At 37.7% G+C, this 22,053-nt stretch overlaps 1 protein-coding gene across 4 annotated transcripts in view; it reads left to right on the forward strand.

Moving 5' to 3' along the window:
• Positions 1 to 22,053, forward strand: part of RAB27B (RAB27B, member RAS oncogene family) — a 117,974-nt gene that overhangs the window by 59,463 nt on the left and 36,458 nt on the right. The window contains exon 1 of one of the 4 annotated variants that reach the window (XM_081096447.1): positions 5,543 to 5,803. The exons of 2 other annotated variants lie outside the window; for them this stretch is intronic. The gene's annotated coding sequence lies outside the window, so the exon portion shown is untranslated. Of the gene's footprint in view, positions 1 to 5,542; positions 5,804 to 22,053 lie in introns of those variants that run through there. One more of the 4 variants, XM_081096449.1, reaches the window with a different exon arrangement.

The following is a 22,053-nucleotide window of genomic DNA, read 5'->3' on the forward strand; positions in this document are numbered from 1 at the left end:
CTGTTGATTTATTGATGATAACCATTCTGACAGGCATGAGGTGATATCTCATTGTGGTTTTAATTTTCATTTCTCTGATGATTAGTGACATTGAACATCTTTTTATATATTTATTGGTGATCTGTTTGTCCTCTTTGGAGAAGTGTCTATCATGTCCTTTGCCCATTTTTAAATTGGATTGTTTGTTTCCTTGGTGTTGAGTTGTATAAGTTATTTATACATTTTGAAAATTAACCCCTTATCAGATGTATCATTGGTGAGTATATTCTCCCATTCAGTGCATTGTCTTTTCAATTTGTTGATGGTTTCCTTTCTTAAACTTTGGGTGGGAGAGGAGGTACTCTACGTAGAGATGGTCCCTCAATCCTTACATTTCAGCTTCATTTCCACTCAACACTTTTCAGAATGCCTCAGGCCTTCAGTACCTCACTCCTCTGTGTGCCTACACAGGAACTTTCCTCCACTCTGATAAGGCTGTTACCACACTTTGTCCTTGCTAACTTCAAAGTTTCTGCTGCAGCTTTATCTTGCTATTGTCCTTAAGGGATAATGCCTTTCTAATTTTTTTAGGATATGCATTAGAGGAGACCCACACACAGGGAAGGGATTTGAATGCTTAATATAAAAAAGATGACTATTATTTACCACATTTTACAGGTGGATACATGCAAGGAAATGAGTTCTTATTGTGGTATCTTCACTCTGATCACATGTTCTTTTAAAACACCTTCTCTCTCTTATTTTTTTGACTATAAAAATAAGTTGCTTATAATTTATATAAAATAGGTTGAGTAGTTTTAAGAAAAGCACATATTTTATACGAAGTGGGGATTTTTCTGTGTTTCACTCAATCTATGGCAGTAATAAGAGTTGTAGCTAAAAATTCCACAGGACAGGAACGTACTTAGTGGTTATATCACTAATGCATATTTAGAAGATACCGTATGTCTATAATACTCAGGATTTTCAGGTCATTTTGGAAATAGAATATTTAAATGTATACTAGAAATATAATAAAAATTCATGTGGGCTTATAAATTTTTACCATATTGATGATAAAACAAATTAGATCATATTTCATGTGATTATAATGTAAGATTATTTCTTAAGGCAGCATTTTTCTTGAAAATATAGTCTTAAAAAGTAATCATTTAGCATGGAATTCTTTGCTATCACTAAATCTTCATTTACTAATTATTATTTTTGCAAATTATCTTCATATATATGTATATATATGATCAAATATATGGCAACATCATTTTCCAAATTATACTTTTAAAAAAGATGTTGACTTTATATTGCTGTAATCATGGATCTCTTATCATGGAACATTAATAAAAGTACTTTAATTTGATCAAAAAATATTTAGGGGAGGAATATTTGCCTGAAATTATATCTATCAATGTTATTTTGAATGCTTAGAAAAATGACCTGAAAATTGGTTAAAAGGCAGGCAAAGAAATTTACAAAAGAATTATTCCTCAGTTGTATGATATGACAATTTGAAGTGTTTGCAGCTGAAAGGTAACAAAAGTTGTGAATAAGAATGCTGTTTTTTAGTGACATATTTTGGGAAAATGAAGGAATCACCACATATTCATTTACACTTAAATGGTTGTCACAAATGACATTTTATTTTGTAGCTCACTATAAAGCTAACATTGAGCAAGTATATGTATATATATAATGTATAAATATTAATATATGACTATATTTATGTTCACACAGATATATATGTTGCTATGATTATGTTTATGCATATATATTTTATTACACTCTTTTCTCTGCTTCATTTTTAACATGGATTTATTTCTCCTTAATCAACCTGATAAATTGATTAAACAATTTTATAATTGTAATTATGTCCATAATTATAGTATTTTTGCTTTTACTTATAAAGGGGTCTAACATTACTCATAGACAGAATAATGGCTGACCCACTACTGTGGCTTCTTTGAAATTCGGACTTGATAAAAGCTATATATGGTATACTCATGAAACCATTTGATTCTTTCCCATAGAATGTTCCTTTAACATAGAAAGAAAGAATTAGAATAAGTTACCATCATTTCCATGAAAGGTTACAGTTTGTGTTTGTTTCACATTCTAGGAAACTGAGGCAAAATGAAGTTAGCAAGGGGTAGGTTAAGACCCCATCATAGAGTAGATGCCCTACATATAATTATGTGAACAAGTCCCCTTTGGTGCCTAGAATATGTCTGGATGTGTTACCCATTTAAAGCAATTTGCTAGTATGCATTAACTTAAGCCTATATATTTCTTGAAGTAACATCTTTAAAGTAGTTACTAAAACTAGCATGACGTGGAAGTCCAATCTTGTGACTGTTAGTCATGATGTGGGGTTTCTCCAAACGGGGGAGGAGTTGATTTTTATTTGTGATTAAACAGCCTTCCTATGAACTGAAAATCTTCTGAGGGTGGAGGCAAACCCGTGCATGACCACCTGACAAAGCCTTCTCTGCAATCCCAGGAGAAGGGGGAGTTAGGAACCTCTCATCTCATCACTTGTGGTTCAAGTAGGTAGACAAGATGGCAATTTTTAAGAATATTTTGAAGGATGAAAAGCAGTTAATTGTCTTGCTTCTTATCCATAACCCCTCCTATAGGCATGCATCTAACTTAAGCTCTTCCAATCATCTATTGCAGTTATTGTCTTTTGATTTCTCCTCTCCCTTTTATTTGTCTTTATGATTTACTGACTTTTAAAATATTCATTCATTCTTGTGTTAGCGGAGTTAGGGGTTGGGGAGCTGAAACATGTGATCCATTTGCCATTTTTCACTAGAAACCTCCATGTACATTTATATATTTACCTCAGCGCTATGTTTATTGGATGATAAACCTACTGACAGAAATTATGTCTACTTAATTTGTGCTACATCAACTCCAGGGACAAGAAGAATTTATTTTGTATCATGTCACAAGATGCGGTCACCTGTTTCACTGGTTTCCCAGGGTCTTTTACTTTGCTCTGGTCTTTTACCTCTGTTCAGAGTGGCCTTCCTGAGTGACCAAGCCTCCTTCCTCTCATGCTCTCCCACCACCCTCGCCTCCTCAGCACCATTTCCAGAGGGAAGGAAGGGAAGGTCGGCACTCTGAGTAGCCGAGCAGCATCACTCTGCAACACTGGTGCCTCTGAGCCTCAGAACCCGAAAGACAGGACTTGCAAGGCAAGTGACTGCAAGAAGGCTGTCTCTGCAAGAGTTGACCCTACCAGGCAGCTGACACACTTAGGGCGGGGAGGGTGACCAGGAGAGCTGGCCTAAATGTGTTAGACTTTCTCACAGCAGGGACTTGGCCCAGATAGCAGGGAGGCAGTAGTGACCACCTTGAGCCCCGCCTTCGGGATCAGCAGACCTGAGCTCTACATTTAGGGCCCTTCGTGATTCTGGGCACTTTGTTGGGACTTTCTCAACCTCAGTTTCTTCATTCTTAAAATGGGGACACTATAAATGATAGATGACTTGCCTATTTCAAAGCGATGTCATCAAAGTCAAATGAGATGATCTATTTGGGCAAGAGCCTTATAAACTCTACTGCATTCAGGAAAAGATAGCCATTCAGATTCATGGGAGTGAACATATGCAATAGGCGAAGAATACAGATTATTGTTGTATAGCACAGATAATTATTTTAAACTAGTGACCAAGTGCACGGGTTTGTGCACATTGAAAGGAAATTAATTAGAAGGTGGCCAGCGGGACAGGACTGGGCCAGTCGGGCTGGACACACCCTGGAGCCAACCTCCAGTGGTCCCTCCCTGGCCAGCCGCATCTGGGTGGCGCCGTGGCTTGAAAGGTGTCTGTGGAGTGAGTGGGGTCCCTCCAGTAGGTGGGGTTCCTTGGCCTGGCCTGCGGGGATCAGGCTGAAACTGGCTCTCCCACATCCCCTGAGGGGTCCCAGAGTGCAAAAGGGTACTCTGCAAAGTTGCTATTGTACAGGGTGTGGAACACAAATGCAAGTGTGCAGTAAGCCAGATTCAGGGCCGACGGTGCCCCAACATAACCCACAACAACATAACCCACAGCCAAAGGTGGAATTGCAAGGCCCCGTGAGGAATCGGGCTCCCTCCTCTCTGGTTTCAGGGTGCATCACCCGAGAACCGCTGCTGCCAAGTCACTGCAGCTCAGCAGCTCCTGCGTTGAGCATCTGCCCCCTGATGGTCAGTGCATGTCATAGCGACTGGTCAGATGGAGGGAGGGACACTTAGCATATTAGCCTTTTATATATAAATTAATGTGCTATATACAGTGCAATAAATTCAAGCTTGTTATGTTTAGTCTTTTATCTCTTTCCAGGCCCTGGAACAAGTGTGGACACACACTTGTTATATACTTAGATATTATTGATAAATTCAAAATAGATTTACCATGAATATAGATTCCCAGCATATATATTTTGAAAATCTACAACCTGAACCTCCTATACTTTCTCCTGGTAGATAGAATAATTTATATGAATTGGACCTTACTTTGGGAGAATGAAGTAGATAAATGCCACCAAAATAATAAACTTAGCCAACACATGCATAGCATTTTCTGTGCCACACAGTATTCTATGCACTTTACTGATCTGAACTCACAACCCTATGAAGGTTTTGTATTATCCCCATTTTCAAGATGGGACCATTGAGAGACAGAAAGTAGAACTTCCATATTTTCCTATAGAATAGACAAATTTTTGTGGGATCGATGCTCCTCTTCTCCACTACTTAGCTATTGTTTGTGTTTCATTTTGATTTGGGGGTATTTCTTTACCCCCTCTCCCCTCATAGCACTTCCCCAGGAGACACTTCCTAGCTGATTCTCTAAGGCCCCCTGTCAGAACTGGGTCAAACAATGAAAATTTAAGCATTCATTTCCTTGTTGACCAACATGAGTGCAAGCAACAGGTTGGGAACTTTTAAAAAATTTTCTTCACAGAGGAAGAAACAGCTGCTATCCGATGTACATGACCTGGGATCCCTACCTTTACATTAGTCTGTAAACTAGGGATGTGAGTCTGTCTGAACCATGAGCTCAAGAGAGCCAGCCAGGATCCGTTGTGGGTGAATCCAAAGTGTCTAGGACAGCGTGTGCCACACAGTAGGTTCTTAGTATTTGCTCAGGGAATGTGTGTCCTCCTGTTTCTGATTGATCTCTATTTACTAACCTACTGATCTCTGACTAGGAGGCAAAGCTTAGCCTGTGCATACTTATAAATGGATGCATACCTACAGATCCTCACTTTTAAAACACGAATTTTGAACTGCCTTTCCATTTCCCGGGCCTTTCTCTCTTCTTCACTGGCTATTCCTCCCTGTCTATAGTTAATGAGACATTCCCCCGGGAGAGAGAGAATGCGAGGCGCTGGGAGCAGTTCTCAGAGTGCCCGGGGTAAAAATGAGCTGCTGCTAGGGCTTGAAGCTCCACGGAGGAGAATTTAACCAGGAGCCAAGCGCGTTTGAGTCACAACCAAGATTGGCCCGAGGTGCGCTCTGCACATCCGCGTTAGGAGTGGGAGACACGCCTTCTTCTCACACAAACCTCCCAGATCCAGGCGGCTGTGCGGACCCAGGGGTGGTGCTCCAGTCCTGCCGCTCGCCGTCCAGACGGGCAGGGGCTGGGGACCGAGCCAGAGCCACAGGTTGGAAGAATAAGGAGCTGTCTTCACGATGGTCGCCCTGTAGGGCAGGTCCCGCGTCACTGCTGGTGCGGAAGCCGGGAGTTCCAGGCTCCGGGAAGGGGAAGGAAGCCTCTGACACCCGACACCAGCCCTAGCGCACGGGAAACTTCGCAGGCTGGTGAGTTGGGGAAGTGGGGTTGTTATTGCTGGAATGTGTTCCCACCCCGGCAGGGTATTCTCAGCGCCCGGCCTCGGAGAAGGAAGTGAGACGTGGATGAGGAGCGATCCACGGCCGGCCAGCCCCAGCCGAGCGGCGAGGGGAGCCTGGCTGTGTGCGAGCGCCTTGCATCCGCAGCGTCCACAGAAATCCTGGTCGGAGCGGTGATGTGCGCGCGGATGGCATCAGAAAACGAGCTGGCTGTCTTTTTTTTTTTTTGGTATTTGCATTTCAAACAGCTGGTGAGGATAAAAAACTGGGCACTGCCATGGCAATTTCCTCCCATTGGTATCTCAAACAACAACCAAGGAATAATAATGATGATGATTATAAGAAGAACGTGTTTAGAGTTTCATTTAAAAAGTAATTTAGTGAGGCGAGCCAGGCAAGTGATCACACATGTCTTTGCCCTTCCTCAGGTGAAACAGAAGCAGAGAATTAAAAAGCAATTTCTGTCTTCCAATGTTTTGCTCAGTTGTGGTGTGTGTGTGTGTGTGTGTGTGTGTGTGTGTGTGTTTCTTTCAAAATTCTGACCCAAGTGTTGCAGGAACTAGGGTGTGAGCAAATGTAATCGTTCAAGTGGTAACAGTATATTAGCTTTCAAGAGTTTCCCAACCAATACAACATAATCTGAAAACTACTGAAGCAGGTGAAATGTAACTAGCAAGGGAAGCTAGAGGCCACCTTCCTTGGAAAAATGTATGTTTGGTTAAAGTCACACTCCTATAACAAGGTCTAAAATTAAGGGTAGAAGATTCCAGTTGTCTAAATGGTTAAATTAAGCCCAACTTAATAACATGTAGTTTCAGGATTATTAACAACAAAATTATTATTTAACATAATAATAGCTATGAATTTTCTCTTAAGTTCTGTTTAAGAGAAAAATTTGCGTTTTTAATATTTAGTTACATTCATGCATATTCAGTATTATAAAAAGCATATATGTATTGTATGCATGGTTTATAGTTCTACACTTTAAAAGTGAACAGAAAAGATAGACTTAGCATTATAGCCTCAGGTATTTAAGTTTATTGAGTTTTCAGGTTACTATAAAGTTCAAGTTGTAGGATGAAGTGAGAGCCATTCCCCCTAAATATATTTCATAGTTTCCTAACATAATCCACTACCCAGATGGATCAGTCCTTCTTGAAGGGAAGAGGGGATTCTTACAGATGACCCCCCTCCCCCCCAAAAAAAGTATTCTTGACAGTTTGATATTAATGCTTTTCTGTTTAAGAACTGACTATGGCCTCCTATGAAATGTTACCATCATTGATTTCAAAAGGAAAAGAAAACATTGCAGATGAAACTGGATGGGCCTGTTCTCATAGTTGCCAAGAAGGAATAAAGGAATCTGTCTTATGTGAGCAAACCACTCTCTCATAGGCTGTTTCTGGAACAGGAATACTTGACTTGATAGGGAAGGTAACCCTAGGATAACTGATCATCTCAGCTCATTGGCACACCAGCTTTTACTAAGATTATCCACTGGTGTCTGAATTGCTTTTCATGTATTTAACTACTCTTCTGGAAAAGTGGAAGTCATCCAAAGTCCCAGGTGGTTCAGAATAGAAATCTGCTCTTTTCCCACCCTCACTCGGAAATTTCAGGTTAGTTATTTTTTTGATTTTCAGATCAGTAGAGCATGAAATGTAGACCAATTATTTACATAAAACTCAGCTCATAGCTAATCCAGTTTCTTGATTTGAATCATCAAGGCAGGTTTACCAATAGTTAGGCTCTTGAGCAAGTAATGTAATGTTGAGATGCAGGAAAACAATCTTAGTAAAAACAGACAGGACAAACAAGTTGTTTTCCATGACAAATATGTCCCTTTCTAAAGATGACTGCTAAAGGAGAATGATTTTTTACTCATTGTTAGGTGTATATGGAGCTTGAGTTTATTATATAGTTGTAGGAAGTATGGCTATCACTAAGGGCAGTAAAAACCTATTGTAAACCTCGTAAATGGAGTTGAGATTATTAGTTCCCCATAAATGGAGTTGAGAGTATTACTTTGTGCCTTTTGCAATCATTATTCATGTTCCCTAAACATTAACCTTTTCTCATAGGCCCTCCTTACATGAAGAAAACTCGTTTGGAGTGTTAATAATGAGAACAAAATTCTGCTTAACAAATATCTTAAAGTATCTTCAGTTAGACACCTAGGTTAATAAGTAAATTAGCAATTATGGAAGTTTCAATGCTATTAAAAATATTTAAAGTATAATCATGAGAGTGACTGGGGTGGAGAGGGAGGCTTGGTGTGATTCAATGGTCCAGGGAGAGCCTCAGGGAAGGCCATCTTTTTATTTATTATATTTAATTCTCACCCAAATATATTTTTTTATTGATTTCTTTTTTTTTTTTTTGAGAGAGAGAGAGAGAGAGAGAGAATGGTAGGGAGGGAGAAGGAAAGAGAGAGAGAGACAGAAAGAGGGAAAGATTGGTTGCCTCCCACATGCACCTCAACTGGGTTTGGGGATTGAACCTGAAACCCAGGTATGTGCCCTTGACCAGGAATCAAACCTGTGACCCTTTGGTCCATGGGCCAGTAATCTGAGCCACATGGGACAGGGCAAGGCCATCTTTTTAAAAGATCACCATGGCCTCAGTGAAGAGAACATATTATACAGGGACCAGAGTAGACCAGTGAGGAGGGTATTCCAGTAGACCAGAGATGACAGTGGAACACAACAGGTGGAAATAGTGCTCCTAGAGAGAAATGGGTAAACTCAGGAAATATGTGAAGGCGGAGATAATAGGACTTGCTGACTAACTGGATAAAGAGTGGGAACGAAGGAAATGAGAAAACAAAATGATCACCCAGTTTTTTACGGGCGATACTGGGTAGATGGTAAAGCCATTTCCTAAGATGGAGAAAGAAAAACAAGTTTGAAAGAAAAATGAATTCATTTCCAGACCTTTAAGGTATTTTTAGGTATCCAAGTGGAAATGTCAAACTGGGCTTTTGGATATAACCATCTGCAGAACTTGGGAGAAGTCACAGGCAAATAGAGAAAGTTGGGAATCAAGTGCCCATGAAGGCTATTTTGAGCCATGGTCTTGAGGACATCACCCATTGGAATCATTGGCAGCTTTGATAGGAGGTGGAATTCTTAAAAAAAGGAGTTCAGATAAACTAACTTTTAAAAAATTTGGAATTAGCATTTCACATTATCCCAAGAAAGATACCACTAGAGCAATTCATGATTATACATAGAGACTTTAATCAGATTCATTTTTAAAAATGGCTTGTAGAATGGATGAACTGAGGAACACATAATTAGAAATACTTACAAAGGTGTTAAATGAGCAGTTAGCATAGTGTGAGGAAGAGTAAAACCCAGATGGACTGAAATTTGGAAAAAAAATGCTAAGAACAGCCAAAAATTCTTCTAGTGTTGTTTAGAGCAAAGCAGTGAATAAGGAAGTTAATGTATGTGAGAGAAAGTGTTATTACTCAGTGCCTATTGCTTTCTTCTTCTTTCTAATTAAAAGAAATAGTGTTCAAAAACAGGAAGGACAACACCAAAACAAAATTAAAATCAAAGAAATATGAGAAGTTATTGTGACTGCAAGCAACTTTTTCAAATGGAAAAGAATAATGGTGGGGGCAGTCAAGAGGACTTGTCTAAGGAAATAGTGTTTTACTTGAGATATAAAGGCTACTGGGTGTCAGTCTGGTGGACAGTTGGGAGAGAACAATTCAGACAGAGCAAAAGTATCTGCCAAGTTCTTGACTTGGGAAAGAGCTTGATGCATTCAGTGAGCTGGCAGAAGAGTTCAGAGAATCGAAAGTAGGCAGTAGAGAGAGGCACAAGGTGAGACCAGAAAGACACTTAGGAAGTCATAAGTGTAGGTGGTACTCCAAGACTTAGTTGTTCTAGGGACGGTTTGTATTGGGAAGTTGGACTAAACGATCTTCAAGCTCTCTTCTAAAATTTTGATTCTATAAATATAAGAACACAATTTGTTTGATGTTTGATATATATTCTAGATCACAAATTAAGAGATAGTAGTGAAAGTGTAGTTAATAAAGTTGTAAAAAAATAACAGATCAAGGTAAATTAAGTTGTAGTTGCCATATAAACCAAATGTCTAATACCCAGAAATGCAGAAAGAAACTTTTTTAATAGTTAAAACAAAATCAAGACTCACCCACATAATTTTGGGAACAATTTCAGAGAAGGTTAATTAGATTTCATAAATTAGTAAGGTTTATATCAAAACATTAAGAAGACCATCACTAATAAAATACTGTTAGTGCTGGATAATATAGCTATGAATATGAAATTAGTCTCCAAAAAGCTCAATTTTCTCCTGTGTGAAAGAAAAATGTTGATTATTTTCATATCTCTATTGTCTAGCCTTAGACCTAGGTAACTTATAATTTTTGCTTCATGTTTTTAGTTCCTTTCTCGTTTTTTTCTTTGTATCTTTTCTCTCTTCTTCCAATTATTTACCTATCTACCCATTTAGATAGGTAGATAGATAGATATCCATAGACAGATAGATATCCATAGATATTGATACATGCACATACCTACACACAGAGAACAAAGAGAGAAAGGCAAATATATATATACATACATATACATGTATACATATATATGCACTCTATAAAAGAGGAAAAAATTAATTTTAAAAGGCTTAGAGAAAATGTACAAGATTTTATTTTAATCTTTTCTTCTGTAGCACAGAAATTTATTTATTTTTTTTAATTATAGTGATCTTGGGATCAACCCAATATGTTTTCTTGTGCTTCTCTCTTTAACTTGCTCAGAAAATTGAAACTGTACTAAATCTGACCTGAGGGATACACCACAAAATAATTAGAAAAGCAAAATTGCTTTGTATTCTGTTTTTCAGTCTAACTTAGGCAAGGACCACGGAGCCTAAGTTTGTTAAAAAAAATTACTCAGTTCTTGCAGTCTATTATTCAAAATATGCTCTTTTTGTAAAAAAAAAAAAATGTACTGCTGGTAAATGTTTTTGGACATGTCAAAATATTTTAAATATAGAACAAAATTAGATTTTCAAAGAGGATAAGAAAAACTTGCATCTCTTAGTGTTTAAAAAAAAAAAAAGGTGGAAAGCTTTTCCAAGATCGAGAGGGTACCCTAACACAGGTTCGGCTGCCTGCTTCAGTGAAAGTCAAACTCTTGAGACAGGGGCTGGTGAGAAGAAAAGTGGTTTATGCAAGTGCCAGCAACCTGAGAAGACAGGGGATTTCTGTCCCAAAGCTCCCCTCTCCATCTCAGTATAGACTGAGGTTTTTATAAGGAGGGCGAGGGAAAACAGAACAAAGAGATCAAGGAGAGGGGGTTGAGAGTTCTCCATTAGGGTACTGTGTGCAGACCAGCACAGTCTATTCTGATAAAGACCTTGAAACTGGTCAAGCAATGGTCTGGTGTGCAACTTCCTGGTTTTCATTTGAAGGTCGGCAAATCTCCCAGAGCTGGAATGCCTGAAGGCTGGAGTCTGTCGTTTTTGAAGTTAATTTCTAGGATTCTTATATAAACATGCTGTTCATCTACAAGCTACATATTAGTCAGAGTCAGCATTTACAGAAACAATGTCAAAAGAATAGTGGGGTGAATTCCCTATAGTTACAGAGCTTCTAAATATTGACTCAGGTACCTTCATGGATGGACCAGGGCCTGAGGTTTTCTAAAGTTTTCTTCCAAATGCTGGGAAATGCAGGAGCCATGTAACCCATTTGGTAATTTCTTAGTTCATTGAGTAAAATAAACCTATTATTCCCAGTCTCTGTTCGTTTCCTGTCCCAATCCACTCTTTGACTTTAATTTTTTTAAGGTTGGCAATACCTGTTATCAAATGTTGCCTCTCAGGGTTCAATAGTAAAAGCTTCTACTAGAAACAATACAGAAAACAACACTGCAAAACATATCTTAGAAAAATTGCTTTAATACAAATATTCTGGTATCTATAAATGAGGGTTAAGGCATAAGGAAACAGGCATAAAAATAGAGCATAAGATGAGGAAGGTCTATTCTTTTATCTTCAGTTGGAAACTGGTGCTAGTTGATAAAGACTGCAGAGTAGTAATCAAGTGAAATGAGCAACCTGGGTTTACTTTTTTCTCCAGACCTCACTAGACCATCATGAGGTGCTAGTTATTTTGAAATCTACCCGTACAAACCGCCCTGGTTAGGTTTTAATTTTTCACTTACTTACTGGGAAAAAAACAAACAAACCAAAGTAGAATGCATAACTCATTAGTACTGGTCCTGAGCCCCCTTCATGGAGGTGCACTCTGCCCACCCCAGGACTTTATATACTTGATGAGAATTCATTCTGTTTGAGACACAAAGGGTATCCCTGGTAAAGGTGAGGGCCTGATGAGGGTAAGGGCCCTTGTCTGATTTTTTCCATCTAACGTGAAAGTTAACGTCAATCTGAGGCTTGCCTATGCAGGCGTGGAGAAAGCCTGGCGTGCACACGTTTTCAGTGCACGCTGCAAGGATGTCTCTGAGTTCTATGCGTGGTTTTCTCTGTAAAACAACTATAGGAAAATAACTGTGTTGCTGTGAAGATGAATTTCCCTTGAGTTATAGTGTTTTTCTTCCTGGTTCCCAACAGTTTTTCTAATCAAGTGTGGTTTTCATGGTTCTGACCTCCTATAGTGTTTCGCTCTTTTAAACTATATTTTGACTTTTACAGTAAACTTATGATAGGAATCAGAAACTAGATTTCTGTCCTTTAGTTTATGGAAGGTGTTGGGCTAAGATGATTTGAATGAGCCTTACAGTATGGTATAATGAGTCTAGAGTAGTCGTGTTGATTCTTAAAATCAATATAGTAAATATTCACACACCTAAGGGATAGGCACCAACTAATTCAAAAGAAAATAGGAATAATTCAAAATAATAAATGTTAACTATATATTTAAAGAAAGATATACTGTTTGCATCATCATATTTTATAAACAGGAATAATATTTTCTACTTGACTTATTTTTCAGGAACCATGTTTTCTAAAAGTGTGTAGAACTTGGAATAGGAGGGTTAAAGAAATAGCTTAAAACGGCTGTCTAATTTGTCTTTTCTACCATAAACATGTTATTGTGTGTGGTCACTTGACACAAAAGATAAAAATAAGTAATTCAAAAATTATTCAAATCCTTTGGAGAGCACAAATTCTACCTGGATAGCATAAACTTTAGAGAAAATGTCAAGTTAATTATGTTAAAGTTGACACTGTTATTTATCACAATAAAATATTTGCTCGCCATGTTAAAACTGATAATAGCAATGTGTTCTCTGGTATAATTTTTATATATCTTAATTTTTCATCAAAAACTTCTTTAAGTACCTTTTATGTACCAGCATCATATTTGGTACTTTGGTTATAAAGATGAATAAGACCTAGTTCCTGTTCTTGAAATCTGGTAAGGTAGAGAGAGATGCATGAGCAGAAAATTTTTAGTGTAAACTGGTAAAATCAGTGATTTCAATGCTGTATTGTGGTAATAAAGAGGAAGATACATTTAAGGGGGTTGCAACTGTAGAGAGATAGTTAAGAGTGGAAACTAAAAAAGGCTTGAAATTAGGTCAGTGATTATAAGATTAGAGAAGAAAAGTCAGATTAGATAAATTAATGAGTGGTATCGATCAGATATTAGGAGAAGGGAAAAATGTTATAAGGTCTCAATAGTTGGTTTCAGGAGGCAATGGATGGATCAATAATGGTCCTCAAAACTGAAAAGAGGTATAAAAAAGGTGAAGCACATTGAGGGGGGAAGACATACAGCATTTGGGGTCATTCAGGTGCATTTGTGTAGGAAAATGACTTCCAAGAATCTACACCTCCTAAGGTTGGTCAGGCTAGTAATAGTGATTAGGGAATATACTGCAATGCAGTAATCACCAAAATTCACAAAAACTAATGCCATCTCAGAGAGACCCTGGAAAGAGGGAGGAATATAGCCATAGGCCTCATAATTTTATTCCTTCTGTAAGCACTGACCTGCTTTGGCTAATAATGACATATAAGTTCTAAAAGGACTTAGGGGAAATGTAAGGTTATATCTAATTATTTACATTTATAATTATTATTGTTAAATTTAGAGGATATATTAAATATGTCTGTAGATCTTACGTTATGACTATGACATCATTTATCCCTTTCTGTGGGACAATCATTTTAAAGTAACATTTTTTTCCTGTAATTCTGTTCGCCCATGTTCTCTCCCATCCACACTGTGAAAAGTGAAAAGTCCTGTCTCAGCTAGGAATGTGTCTGTTACCAGAGAATGGAAAATCTAACAGATCCCTAATGTGATAGAATCTATTGATCTGGGATCCTTAATAACTAACACCCAGTCCATATTGATTTAAGAACAAACTCTCACTGTCTTCATTTTACTCAGGAGCTCTGCTCTAGCTCTGCTATGACTTAATTTATGACACTTTTCACCTCAAGATCTACTTACCAAAACATAACAAAATATATCACTAGTGCTAAAAGAATTGAAGAACAGCCCTTTTGTAATGATTATTTTTTGCTATTTCCTATAATATGTAAAATATTGTCAAATAATTGACTTGTAAGTATTTTCCAAGAGACTTATGTTTAGGGAGTTAGTCTCTCGTCTCTCCTCTTCCTACCCCATCACCATTCCCATGATAATACACATTTCATTTCACTGTTTGCAATATTTTATTACATCGACAATCATTCATTATACAACCATCTACTGCCTCTCACTCTCCATTCTAAGCATTTCTGGTTATTAAATAATCAACATGAACTTCCTGCATGCCCACTTGTCCAATTCAGGGGTTCTCTCTGTTCCTTGGGGATTAATTCCAGGTGAGTAAAGCATTCTTAGTTATAGATGCATCATTTCAGACATCTAGTTCTAAACAAATGTGTTTTTCATAAAAGTTTCTTATAATAAGCCAATAGCCCAGTTATTTGTATTCTGATGATTATAGATGGAGAAGCCAAATCCTTAAAAAATATTTGATGACTCATCTCTGAGTTAGACACATAATCCAGGTCTAGCAATGTCCCAGTCAGGATTTCTAATTGGAACCGTGTTGACTTTAGTCCTTTTGTACTTTTCCCCCACAAGCATGTTGTTACTTATGTTATTCACTAAGCTATTATCTAACTGATTTCCCCCTCTGAAAAGTCATCAATATTTCATATTATGTTGAAAAATATCAGTGTGTTTTTTCTTGTTTGAGGTTTGAGAAGACATAAGAGAATATTCTGAATACAAATCTCTCACTTTGCAGAGTATTTGGATTTGTGTGGAAGTATAATAATAATACAAAGAAAAAGCACACATATTATCTCAGATTTAAAAAGTCCTCCTGTAACGTATGATGAGCACTTGAGGATCACTGTGAAGTATGGCTGTTTGACATGGTTGTCAAGGGTGAAAACTGGCATTGATAATGAGTCCTTGATTAAAGACTGACCACAAGGGCCATCAGTTTCAGCTTTAAAATACTATCACCTAAAGAATGTATTCATTGCATGCACTAATTTTCAGGTGTAAGAAAAGGAAAGTTGGGTAATTTTCCTTTTAATGGGACAAGTTTTACAAATTCTGCTTTTTCTTACAACTGCTTTCTGTTTGGCATACGTTTTACATATAACTTGCAAAGATTTCAGAACATCCATGCAGTGTATATGCCAAGGTATGAAAAAAGATGAAAGTTAAAAAGAAACAAACATTTCTTCCATTCTAGCCATAATTTTCATGAGTTGAGTTTCTTTTTTTAAATTTATTCCACAAGTACTATTTTTAATTATTTTTTCATCACCATTTATACCCTCTATGCTCTCTTCTACTTCCACCTGCCCGCCCTGCAATCGCCACACTGTTGTCTGTGTCCATGAGTTTAATTTATTTTAACACAATTACCAAAATTGGCCCAAAGAACAATTTAAAGGCAAAATTGAATTACATGATCTGGGTAACAATGAAGTCTTCTCTAATCCACAGAGTTCTAAGGAAAAGTGTATATAAAAGCAGAAGTAAAAGTTGTGTTTACCTATCTGGGGCCTTCCTCTAGTATTATCTAGTACCCCCAGATACTAAGAACATATATCTAATCCAACACTAGTTAAGACAAGTCTAAGGAGTAGACTAGATCTTAAATAATATCTTTTGTTTTTTTTAGGCAGCAAATATAACTTACTTCCCATTAGTTTAAAATTACCCTGTTTAATTGGACCTAAACTTAACTGGTACAAGAATTAAAGAGGGGAGGGAATATTTCTGTGATAGCCATTCCAGTGGTGAGTTTCCAGAACTAAATTCAAACCCAGCAATGGTGTCTATAAGTAAACATATGTTATTCTTAAGATAGTTGCTTTTGTCATGAAGCTTTATTAAGGAAGAAACAAAAGATGCTTTTTGGTAGACTTTTTAGAGAAATGACATATCTCCAGCTTCTCCTATATAATTGGAAATAATGAAGCTTTTTATAAGGCCAAACATTCCCTGGGGCCTCTAAACTCCTGCCTGGGCAAATGATTTTATTACATGTCTATTTTATCATGGAAGTAAGATTGTCTCCTTTTTCTTTGACACTTATTGACAGTTGAACAAAGAACGTTCTTTTTAGTACAAGTCATGGGTAAAATTAATTTCTCTCAGAAATATATCTAAGAGCCCACTTTTCTCTTTTGATATTTTTCTACAGTGCTTGGTACCAATTTGTTACTCCCAAGATGGAAAATCAATGACTTGTTGACCAGTCTTTCTGATGAACCAATTTCTTCTAAAGTAGCAATCACTGAAAACAGATAATGCCCAGTAGGCATTTTGCTTGTAGCAAAGATCCAAAGGCATGCCTAATACTAGAAGTTTCAGGATAGATTTCTAGAGGAACAGTTTGGGGCAAAAAGAACTTTATTTGTTAAAGCTAATGTTGTCCAGGTAGATGGTGGGTCTATGGCCTGCAATTTCTGGAGCAGCCACAATTTAAAATCTTCCATGACTAGGGCAGACTCTCGGTTAGATAAGGATTCAAATCCTTAGTTCTGAAAATATGGTCGCATTCCTTTGTAGGAAGGGTGACTTTTCTGTAGAATCTCTGAAGGCCATCCTAAGAAAGGAAATTGGCTCCTCGTAGAGTTTGAGACTTGCTTACCAATACTATCTGCAACACCTGGCTGCGTATCCTTGATACAGTTTTCAGTTTAAGTTTTCAGTTTCCAGTCTTGTGAGCGAACATTACAATATGCAAATAGACTCCATTGATAAGCTGGCAGCCACTGTGGTTAGTCCACAGACTAAAGTAATGATAAGAGATCAAACTGCTGAACATTTTTCCATCAGCAATAGAGACGTGATATCAAAAGATCAGTTGGTTATTTGTATCTTGCTAATTGTAGAGTCATTCTTAACACCGTCACTGTTCCTTTGAGTTTTTACCTTTAGAAATAGACACCAGTATACTTCCGTCCGATTTCCAGCCTGCCAGCCTAAGAAAACCCAATTACTACATAGAATAAAATGGTTCCAAGTTAAGGATTTAGACAATTCACAGGAATCACAAAGAGGTAATAGTTTGACTTTCCTTAGAGACAAAAATCAAACCTTATTGATTATAGTGAGCCAAATGGAGTCCAGCATTCGCTGTTTAAGCATATTTGGATGTGTTGCCAAGTAACAAGGTAGGTCAGATGCCTAATGGCAGAAGGCTGCTATGTAAGATATAGCCCTAGAGTAAAACTAAGTGGTTTATCATGGGGAAATTTAGTCCTGGTTTTCTATCTGTACTTGGCTTGTTTCCAAACAATACTTCATTTCAAGTCAGTGAAATTTAAAAAACTGACCTGGAAGTGGTTGACACACTTGCTTATAGGAAGGGATCTGTAAGCAGTTTCTTGTTTATTCTACTGTAACTACTGACATTTTTTTTGAGATATTTTTGAGTTTTTCTTTGCAGAACTACTAGACTATTAAATAGAATGAACTGAAATAATTTCTAATTTCTTTTCAAGGACCCGAGGTTGTTGAACTATTTTTCAAAAAAAGATTTCTGTAAAGCTTTATGTGTGAAAGGAAATGTGGATATATATTTTCAACTAATTTTTAAGAATAACACGGTTTATCAGGAAATTCTCAAATCCATCAAAGCTTTGGTGATAATATAAAAAAAGATAAAGAAAATAACCATTGGGAGCATATCAATAATATAAGTAAAATTACTTTTTCCTGATGGTCAAAGCAAAATTCAAAATATTGCCTGCAGTCTCTTTTAAGATAACCATTGCCATTAGGTCTTATCTGTCTTTACTTTTAAGGGCAAAATGCCTATTTAAAAATATTCTTATTTCAGTGGTCTGCTGCAACTAACAGTTTTTCCGTAGATTTTCTAGTTTCAGACAAAAATATTTGTTGCATCTTGAATTAATGCATTTGTATTACATTTTAATGAGCAGAGAAACTGTAAACCTTTATGAAGGTCAATGACTGTCCTTCAGATTTACTTGTACCATTGTCACTGGGTATGTGTCAGTAAGTAACATAACCAGGCTGAAGTTTCTGCTAAAACTTTCTGATGATTGAGGTTCAGGAAGGCACTAAAATAAATGTATCAAGAAGATGCTTCTGAATCTTGGTACAGAGAACTTGCACTTGAACTGGTTTTAAAAATAGGTCATGGATGTGTTTGCACTTATCTCTTCTGTTTCCTCTCCTGATTCTCTGAGAACCAGAGGTGATAGTAAACATGTTGAATAGCTTTGCACCTACTGACCAATCAGGATATCAGGAACATTTAAGCCACACTAGATTGTACCTGCTGCATATCAGCTGGGCCTGGGCACCAATGTCAAACTATTATAAAATAAAGCAGAGCAAACTGGCTATTTTGGAAAGCAGGCACATTTTAACCTTTAACTCAATCTATTTTATTATTACACTTTTAAATATCAGATAGTAACAGGAGGATTATTTCTATTCTTCTGAAATATAAAATGTGAATGATGAAGTCTTCTTTGAAATATTTCTTCAAATTTTATAAACTTTAGCCAAACTGGAGCTATATATTATTCTTCCTTTCCAGATAACCAAGATTAAAATGATTTTTAAGACCATGAATATTTGAGCAACCATTGCTCATATGCTGGAATCTCTATGCCAGTCGCACATCCAAATAGATTTAGGACCTGAGTCCAAATGAAAGACAGGAGGTGTAAGTGCCACAGAACTAGAAGAGAAGTCATTTCATAACCCTGAGATGGCTTCAGTGAAGTGGGGAGGAGCATCATAGTAATTAGGGTGGAGTCTGAAATAACAAGGGTGTGACTTCAAGAACCAAGCCAAGTTCATGAATAACACAAAGTGTACAATTATGATTTATCTATATATCAATATCCTTTACAGGAAATAACTTCATGGAAAAAGACATTGAGTTAGCCATCAACCATGACAAATAGCCATGTGTTAAAATATCTACAGAACTCCATGGTGTTAATAATCTCCATAGTCCTCATGGAATAAGAGATCCAATAGGGTTAATTAGTGTTGGTGAGAAGCCAAGTACAGAAACCATACTGAATCTTCACTTTAGGAGCTAATTAATTTTAATTTAGAGCTACTTCTTACATAGTTGATCCCCAGAGGACCTACTGTGTGCAACATCCTAATTGAATGGGCTGATTTGCTTTAATACGAGTGCTGCAAAATTCACATGCATCTTTCCCAACCTGCTTTCTACCATTTTTTTTTTCAATGTGTGTCTTTATGTCAGTTTTACTGTGACTATGATGGTGTGAGAGAGAGGCAGTGGCTGTTCCAGGCTTACTATTGTTTTTCATCATAAACAATAGAAAGAGGAGTCTCCCCTCAGAATCTGATATTACAACTTTTACCAACAGTTTGGCCAAAATTAACTCATTGCAGATTAAGTTGCTTTTTCCCCAGATGTGTTAGCATTACAGTACTTGGTCATTATAGACTGACTAGAGGCCCAGTGCACAGATTCGTGCACCGGTGGGGTCCCTCGGCCTGGCCTGCGGGAATTGGGCTGAAACTGGCTCTCTGACATCCCCTGGGGGGGTCCTGGATTGCGAGAGGGTGCAGGCCAGGCCGAGGGACCCCACCGGTGCATGATCAGGGCCAGGGAGGTACCATGGGAGGGCTCCAGGGAGTGTCTGGCCTGTCTCACCCAGTCCCCATCGACTGGACCCCAGCAGCAAGCTAAATTATCTGTTGGAGCACCTGCCCCCCTGGTGGTCAGCGCACATCATAGCAACTAGTCAAATGGTTGAACAGTTGGACACTTAGCATATTAGGCTTTTATTATATAGGACAATATTTTTCTCAATTGATTGGGGAAGAAAAATGTCCCCCTGAATAACTGTAGTTAAGCATTAATGAATATAATACAAGGGTTACTGTAATAGGAACAAAGTAAAATTGTGAGATAGGTTAATGCTGTCTCCTTTTTAGGCTCATCTGTCTCTCCTCTCCTTTCCCCAGAGCCCTGGGCCCCTTGTGGGCCCGAAGCCCTGGATCTGCTCCTCTCATCTTTGATCTAACCTTTCCACAAGGTTATCCAAGTGCACCTGTCCCTGTTTCCGCTCCCTCAGGCCTCCTTTATACTCAATACTCTGAGATTCTAATTGTTGCTAATCCGCTAACTGGCCCCAAAATAATAGTTTTACCTTTGGGAAACTGTACAATCAATCCTCATGATTTGCTGATTGCATATTTGTGAATTTGTCTACTGGTTAAAATTCATTTGTAACCCAAAATCAATGCCCCTGATGCATTTGCAGTCATTCACAGACATGTTTGGAAATGGGGAAACTCTGAGTTTCCTGACATGCACATTTCCAGCTTAGATCAAACCAGTTGACACTCTACCTTCTTACTTCAGCTCATATGGTAAACAAGTGTTCTTTTCCCCATTTAGTGCCATATTTCTTGCATTTTTGTGCTTTTATGTGGAATATTCTGTCTATTTAGAATGGCCCCAAGCATATCACTGAACTTCTGTGTAGTGTTTTTAAGCACAGGAAGGCTGTGATGTGCCTATGGAGAAAATATATGTGTTCCATAAGCCTCATTAAGGCATGAGTTACAGGGCTATTGGCCATGATCTCAATGTTTATGAATCAGCAACATATATGAAATATGTGTCTTCAAACAGAAACACATAAAACAAGGCTTGTATTGATCAGTTGGTGAAAATATTGTGGCCATGGGTTCACAGGAACTTCACTCTGCATTTCCATTGGGAGCATAGTATTCCCTGATTCTATGTTTGCAGTGTCTTTAGAAAACAAAACTACCATGACTCACTGTGTTTATTTCCTCTCATGAAAGGATTTTCAATGGTTTAGAGAAAAAAATTTAGGTCGCTAAAGGAAGAATAAAATACAAGCAAACATGGAGTCATGGAATCCAGAGATAGAAGAGGTCAAGTTTTTTAAACAGAGGACCTTTTATGCCTGTTACACATAAGCAAAACTGAATTCTGACCTTCCAGGTAGCCAAGGCTAAAACAAAGAAACAACAAAAACATAAGTAATACAACTTCTCCTATCACATTAAAGAAAGTATGTCAATTTATTGGGAGATAACATTTTTTTGGTATCATTATATTCTAAGAGTAATGTTAGGGCACAAAACACATAATATGTATTTCCAATTGTAGTTTTATAAATGATGCAGAAGTGGAACTTGTAGGATTGCCTGTATATTGACAATAACAAAGCCCGAGGCGCTAATGCGATCTCTATGTTGTTCGATGAAGGATTTCTACAAGGATCTAAAGTCTGTGTGTTGCTGGGATGCTGACATAAAATGCAGTGTTATCACAGGTTAGGCTCACACTTACATTCTTAAAGAGCTTCAGATGAAATTATTGTCATGGTGAAATTACCGGGTCCTCTGGTAAATTGAAGGGAGGAGATACGTTTGATCAGGCCTCATCCTCCGGAAATTCTGTTTGTTATGGGGTGGGGCCACAACATTAGTAACAAAGAAACAGAATTTCTGGAGGATGAGACCCAGAAATCAGGATTTTAAAAAGATTCCCAGGTGATTCTAATGTGCAGCCAAGGTTGAGAACCACTGCTGTAGACGGAGAGGCCTGCATTTATCTATGGATTTAACAGTCACCATGGGGCAGCCCAGGAGAATGAGAAAGGCTGGAGCCTCCAACCCACCTGACTACTCTACTTAATTAAATAGACCGGAACTGCCC

The sequence above is a fragment of the Myotis nattereri genome (genome assembly GCF_964212035.1).
Source record: "Myotis nattereri genome assembly, chromosome: 8".
NCBI classification, from domain to species: domain Eukaryota; kingdom Metazoa; phylum Chordata; class Mammalia; order Chiroptera; family Vespertilionidae; genus Myotis; species Myotis nattereri.